Source organism: Ochotona curzoniae, unplaced genomic scaffold, assembly GCF_017591425.1.
Source record: "Ochotona curzoniae isolate NIBS_2020 unplaced genomic scaffold, NIBS_Ocur_1.0 contig_2754, whole genome shotgun sequence".
Lineage (NCBI taxonomy): Eukaryota > Metazoa > Chordata > Mammalia > Lagomorpha > Ochotonidae > Ochotona > Ochotona curzoniae.
Window position 1 is genome coordinate 27,572,168 of NW_024465582.1, and position 5,564 is coordinate 27,577,731.

The window sequence follows — 5,564 nt, forward strand, 5'->3', positions numbered from 1 at the left end:
GTGGGTTGGACAAATGTTTTAATTTTTTTTTCTCCTTTACATGGGGGAAAGGGGAGGGAGGCACTGCTTGTGTCAAGCTATGTCATCACCCGGGGATAGGGGGACAGTCATTTGATGAGGTCTTGAGACCCCAATGTGAGGAAAAATGTTTTGAGGGTGTTATTTGAGTGGTTTTGACAGTTCTGAGATGTCATCATCTTTGTAACACCAAGGTTGAGAAAATAAGTCCATCTTAGTGCATCCATAAGCCCAGGAACATGTTGCAAAGCTGAGTCAGAAGATTGGTTCAACCTGTTCTGCCTCCTATCCTCTGATGAGACACTTCGAGTCCTCTGCTTCCTAGATGAGCTGGCTGCTGTGTTCTTTGAGTGAAGCTGGGCATGCTGTCTACTGCACCAGCATCAGCAACTGAGGAAGCCTAGTCCAAATGCATGTACTCCAAGGTGAGACCACGTAGGTTGTGATTTCCCCTGTGGCCAGGGATTGAGTCCAACCATCTACCTGGGGAATCTCCCAAGAAAACTCACCCAGGGTGACCTCAGACTTGACTCTTAGGTATGCCAGCAAGTGCAAGGTCAGGTTCAGTCCTTCATCTGCTCTGTCAATGCACATACTAATGGATGCGGCTGCCTGGTAAGTTCTGCCCCCACCCCATCTCTCATGCAAAATGATGGATGTTGTGGCCTATCCCAGCCCAGCCAATCACAGGCCCATTCTTTGTACACAACAGCAAGCATACAGCTTTGTCAGGCTAACCCCTCAATAACTCTCACCAGGCCTTCGCTTAGCCCAGGTTTTTGTGTGTGCCAACATGTGTTGCAGCCTAGCCTGGTCTGTCCCACATCCTGTCTGGTTTTTCTGCACAACCAGGTTTATTGCAAATGGTGGCAGCTGTGCCCAAAAGCCCCCTTTGTGAACTAAGCTTGTTTCTGTTATCTAGCCTCTCGGAGGAGTCAAGGTGACTCAAAACGAATCAGCACTTTTGGAAATGGAGAGGAATCCTCTAATCTGAAGGAGGGACAACTCAAGATGATGTTGGACTGTGCAGAGGTGGATGCCTTTTTCCCAAGTGCAACAGCAGCTGTGCTGAAGGGAGGATAAGGCCCGCTGCTCCTCTGGCTGTGCTTCTCACCAGTGTGACCAGTTCACTTGGACGTAGAAGGGACGTTTTTAAAACCCAGAGCATTCTGGTATGAGACAGAATACCCCCCAACCAATTGGCACATTGGGGATCCATGAGGGAAATGTGACAATTTGTATTGGGGGCAGAAGTTAGGCCAACTAAAAGCCAGAAACTGAAGTTTTCCTTCCTCACACAATGGTCCCAAACCAGGGGCAAAACCTTTACAGAAAAAATCCTTCATGAGATCCTACACACTCCGCCAACTCTTCCAACATAAGCACTCAAGTTGTGAACTTATTAAGATATTCTTTCTTGATTCGGAGATTCCAAATTCATTTATGAAGGAAAGATTTTGAGGCTGCTGGAAGAAGCCAAGGAAAATCATTAGAGATTATTCGAGGGCATCTCTCAAGCCCGGATCAGCTAGTCATCTTTTAAGACTAAGATACCAAAGAAGAGGAAGCACCACTGTTGAGTCTATAAAGAGATTTTACCACATGAAAGCAGAAACAACATGAAAAGAACCCACTGAAAGCAGGAGCATGAACTCTTACAGTATAATGTGTGGTTACTCTTTTTAAAAAATACTTACTTATCACTTGTCATTGACTGGCAAAGCATCAAAAGTTCAAGTAGTATGGAAGTTGATCCATCATTCTTTAAGTAATTTGCTGAAGGAAGAGCCATGTTAATTTAGCTAACTCGGGAATGCTGAAACCTTCATTAAACTTATGCCTTTAATGAAGATTTACTTTTAATCCAATTTACAAGTGTTTTTTTCAGAATATCACGAAGAACTTTCCCATATCATCCATTGCTCAGTTCGCCTCAAGATGGTGGCCACAGCTTTTTGTCTCGGAGCTCTGTGGTCAGGTCCAACAACAGGCAAAAGGAAAGGGGTACAATGGCCACTGCTGGGGCCAGGGCATGGCAGTGGGGTGACCTAGGCAAAGACCTGGGGGCACAGGACACTCACATTCTGCCCGGGCAGAAGTTATGCTGTGCTAGGCAGTTATTGTTGATTCTGTAGAATATGATTTTCATCTTTCCCTGGGTGGTTAATTTAAACTAATGTTAATGTGCTTATTTGGAAATAGTGTAGGAATTCATCCACCAGGATTATCTGAAATACCAGAGAAATGTTCATGACAGAATGAGCCTGCAAGGCTCAGAGAAAAGGCTTCTCGTATATTGACTGAGCTCATATTGTATTGGATTTTCATCAAGTAGCTGCTAGTGCCCAGGAACCAAAGAAACAAACAGAAATAAAAGTGGAGGAAACCACAAAAAAAGGGCACGAGTCCAGTTAATTCTGTGAACGTGGCTTGGGGGGACCTCAGATGTACAATCTTGTTTCTGACTTTGATGTGTTTTCTGAGAGGTTCAAATCCCCAGCTAACTGATGCACATCTGTATACCCCACTTTGGAAATAGACATTAAAGGTGAGTTACAAAAATTCAAGGGTTATATGGAAAAGACAAACCAATAATGAATAATTGGGCTTTTTTCCTTTATGAGACCCCCATGTGTACCACCAAAGAAATTCTTAGCTGAAGATACAGCAACTGCTTCACTATCAGATATATTGATTTGGGATACCTCCCCTTTTTGTAACCACTTCGAACCATACCATTGAAGGTATTTGTACAGGTTTGGGTATGATCCCTTAGAGTTCAGGGGAAACGGATGGGGTTATGAGAGCTAATCCAACTCCATTTTGTATTGATGTGTTTCCTACAGAGTAAGACAAAGAAATTGGAGAATTATTACAAACAGGGAGCAGAAAGTTTCATGTAACTATTGGAAGAAAAAGATGTGGATGTTTGGAGCTTGTTTTACTCATTGATTGATTGACTACTTTGGCATTTTCCAAACTGCATATGTGGGACATGCTTATGGAAATCGAAGATGGAATTGCTGGTAAGTTAGATGGTGAAATCATACCTCATTTCCCAGAACACCAAGAATTCATAAATAAGATTGAGGTTCAATGTAAGACTTCCTCAGGATGAAACACAGACATATCAAATACAAGAACATCCAAACTGTTGATGCAGAAAAATATGTCTCATTTATAAAAGGTGAGATACAAATTCCAGTTAAATGGACTAGCGTAGGTAAATCTAGAGAATCTCTGATTCAACTCTTTTAAGAATTGCCAACAACACAAGAAGCACTCTATGAGAGGGAAAGAAAAGACTTAAATAATTTTTGATGAACTGCATGTTAAATACATGTCATGGGTTTTAGGTGCTACGATGATTTCCAGACTTTGAGGATGAGTGGCTCCTGTGGATACTCACTTTGGGGTGGTCTGGTTCCAGCTTTCCTTAGAGAGTAGATCACCCACATCATCTGTGGCTTCTGCTGTTTTTTACTGCTTAGTGATAGCATCATCCACATTATCTGAAATAGAAAATATAATGACTCTCCCTGTTGTTTTTCTCAATTACTGCCTTTGTTGCATATTCCTAAGGTTTACCTCTGTTAGATAGTAAAGACAGTTAATGCAGTTTTACACAAGTATTTTTACAATCTGATCATTCAATTTTCATAGTAATATTTACTGTTAGAAAAAAAGGATGAAAAGATTGGGTTTCCATATACTTCTGTAATTCAATCAACTGTTTTCTGCTTAGACCATCGCAACACTGAACTTTGGCAGGAGGGGAGGTCGTTCTATTCCTGGGTCCTTTAAAATGCACAGGCACAGCACTTACTTCTTTCTGTAAGTTATCTGATACAACCAACATCTCGTTCAGCATCCAAAGAGAAAAGGTGTTCTACCGAAAAATCATACTAATGTGAAATAGAAAGATTCATTAAAAGATTTGTTGCGATAATTAGTGGCCATTTTCTTTACTTTCAGACATTAAGTCTGAAATGTGTATCTCTCCCTTTTTATCATGCATCATTTCTAAACCTTAATAAATTGATTTTTCAACATTGTGCCTTTCCATGTGCTTACTAAATCATCTGTAAGTGTCCAGATGAACCCAAATTGCTGACTATAATTTTGATACACCTTCATTTCTCTTTTCTTCTAAAATTAAAACAGGTGTTATTCTGACAGTTAAGCTTAATGTGTTAGTTTATCTTTCAATGGACTATTGTTTAAAAACATTTATTTTTACTGGAAAGGCAGAGTTACAGAATGAGAAGGACACACACACAGAGAGATCTTTCATCTGCAGGTTCACTTCCAAAATGGCCTGAGTCTGGAGTTGACTAGAAGCCAAAAGCCAGGAATTTCTTTTGGATCTTCTGTGCAAGTGCAGGAAACCAAGGCTTTGGGTCATCCTGCACTGTTTTTCCCAGGCTATAGCAGGGAGCAGGATGGGCAGTGCAGCAGCCAGGACAGGAGCTGGCATCCACTTGGGGTGGTAGCACAAGAGATGGAGGCTTAGTCTAACTCTACCATGGTGCCAGCCCTTCAATTAACTCTTTTAAATGCTAAAATTAGATGCTACTTTATTATATCATCAATAGCTGATTTAAAAAAAATGCAGATACTTCAACCAAAAAAAAAAGTCCTTAAGCATCTTAAATGGTACCCAGGGCAGCAGCAGGTACTCTTGAGTTAGGTTTTATCTTTATTGGGTGGGCAAAGAAACTTGTTGCTATTTTTTTTCCACCAGTATCATTTGGGCATATATAACATTGGTCATTGGATATGCAAAATTATGAACTTAAAGTTTACAATTCTATAGATTTATTGAATTTCAAGTTCCACCTGCATTTGCCTTGGGAGGAAGAGGTCAAGTGATTTTGTGGACCTTCCTACAGATTCTCTGTTGCTAACAGCCAAACTCAAGCAGAGTTCAGAAGCAAGCAACGTTCGTTCTGAATAACAGGAACATGACGCTTGGCATTCTGTTCCACCTACAGGCAAAGTAGAAAGTAGAGACAGTGAGCATTATGGGCAGAGAGAGACACATTGGCAATAACAATAGAACCTACCCATTGAAGGGGATGAAATTCAGAGAAGTTACCTTGCTCAGGTCGACGCTGCAAGTCTGTATCTAAAGCCTAAAATGTACTGCCTCTAAAATGCACTAAATAATGAAATTAGTAAGGAGTTAAAAGGGAGAGAGACAAATAACATGCCTAGATTGTGCATAATTATTGGAAAAGCAGAATTTTCAAAACATGAAAATAGTTTAGATTTTACTTTAATCCTTCAAAGTATAAATGATTTGCTTTAAATCTGCTTTGAAATTTTAGAAATAGATGTTTGGAAAAGTTAATGTTTAATTGCAGTCAGTAATGGAAACCATGTGTGCACTGTGAAGTTCAGAATCAGCACTTACTAATCACATCAAAGCAAACATCCAAGTCAGGTAGTGCCTGCCCTGAATTATGGGAAACTTTTTGCTGTTTCAAGCTATTTGACTATCTACCCCATTAATCAAATTAACTAAATAGCCATGAACCTGCTGC

General features: G+C 40.5%; 1 pseudogene; it reads left to right on the top strand.

The window, feature by feature from the left end:
* The first annotated feature begins 2,463 nt into the window (after positions 1-2,463).
* Positions 2,464-3,276, top strand: LOC121154668 (annotated as a pseudogene).
* Positions 3,277-5,564: the final 2,288 nt, after the last annotated feature.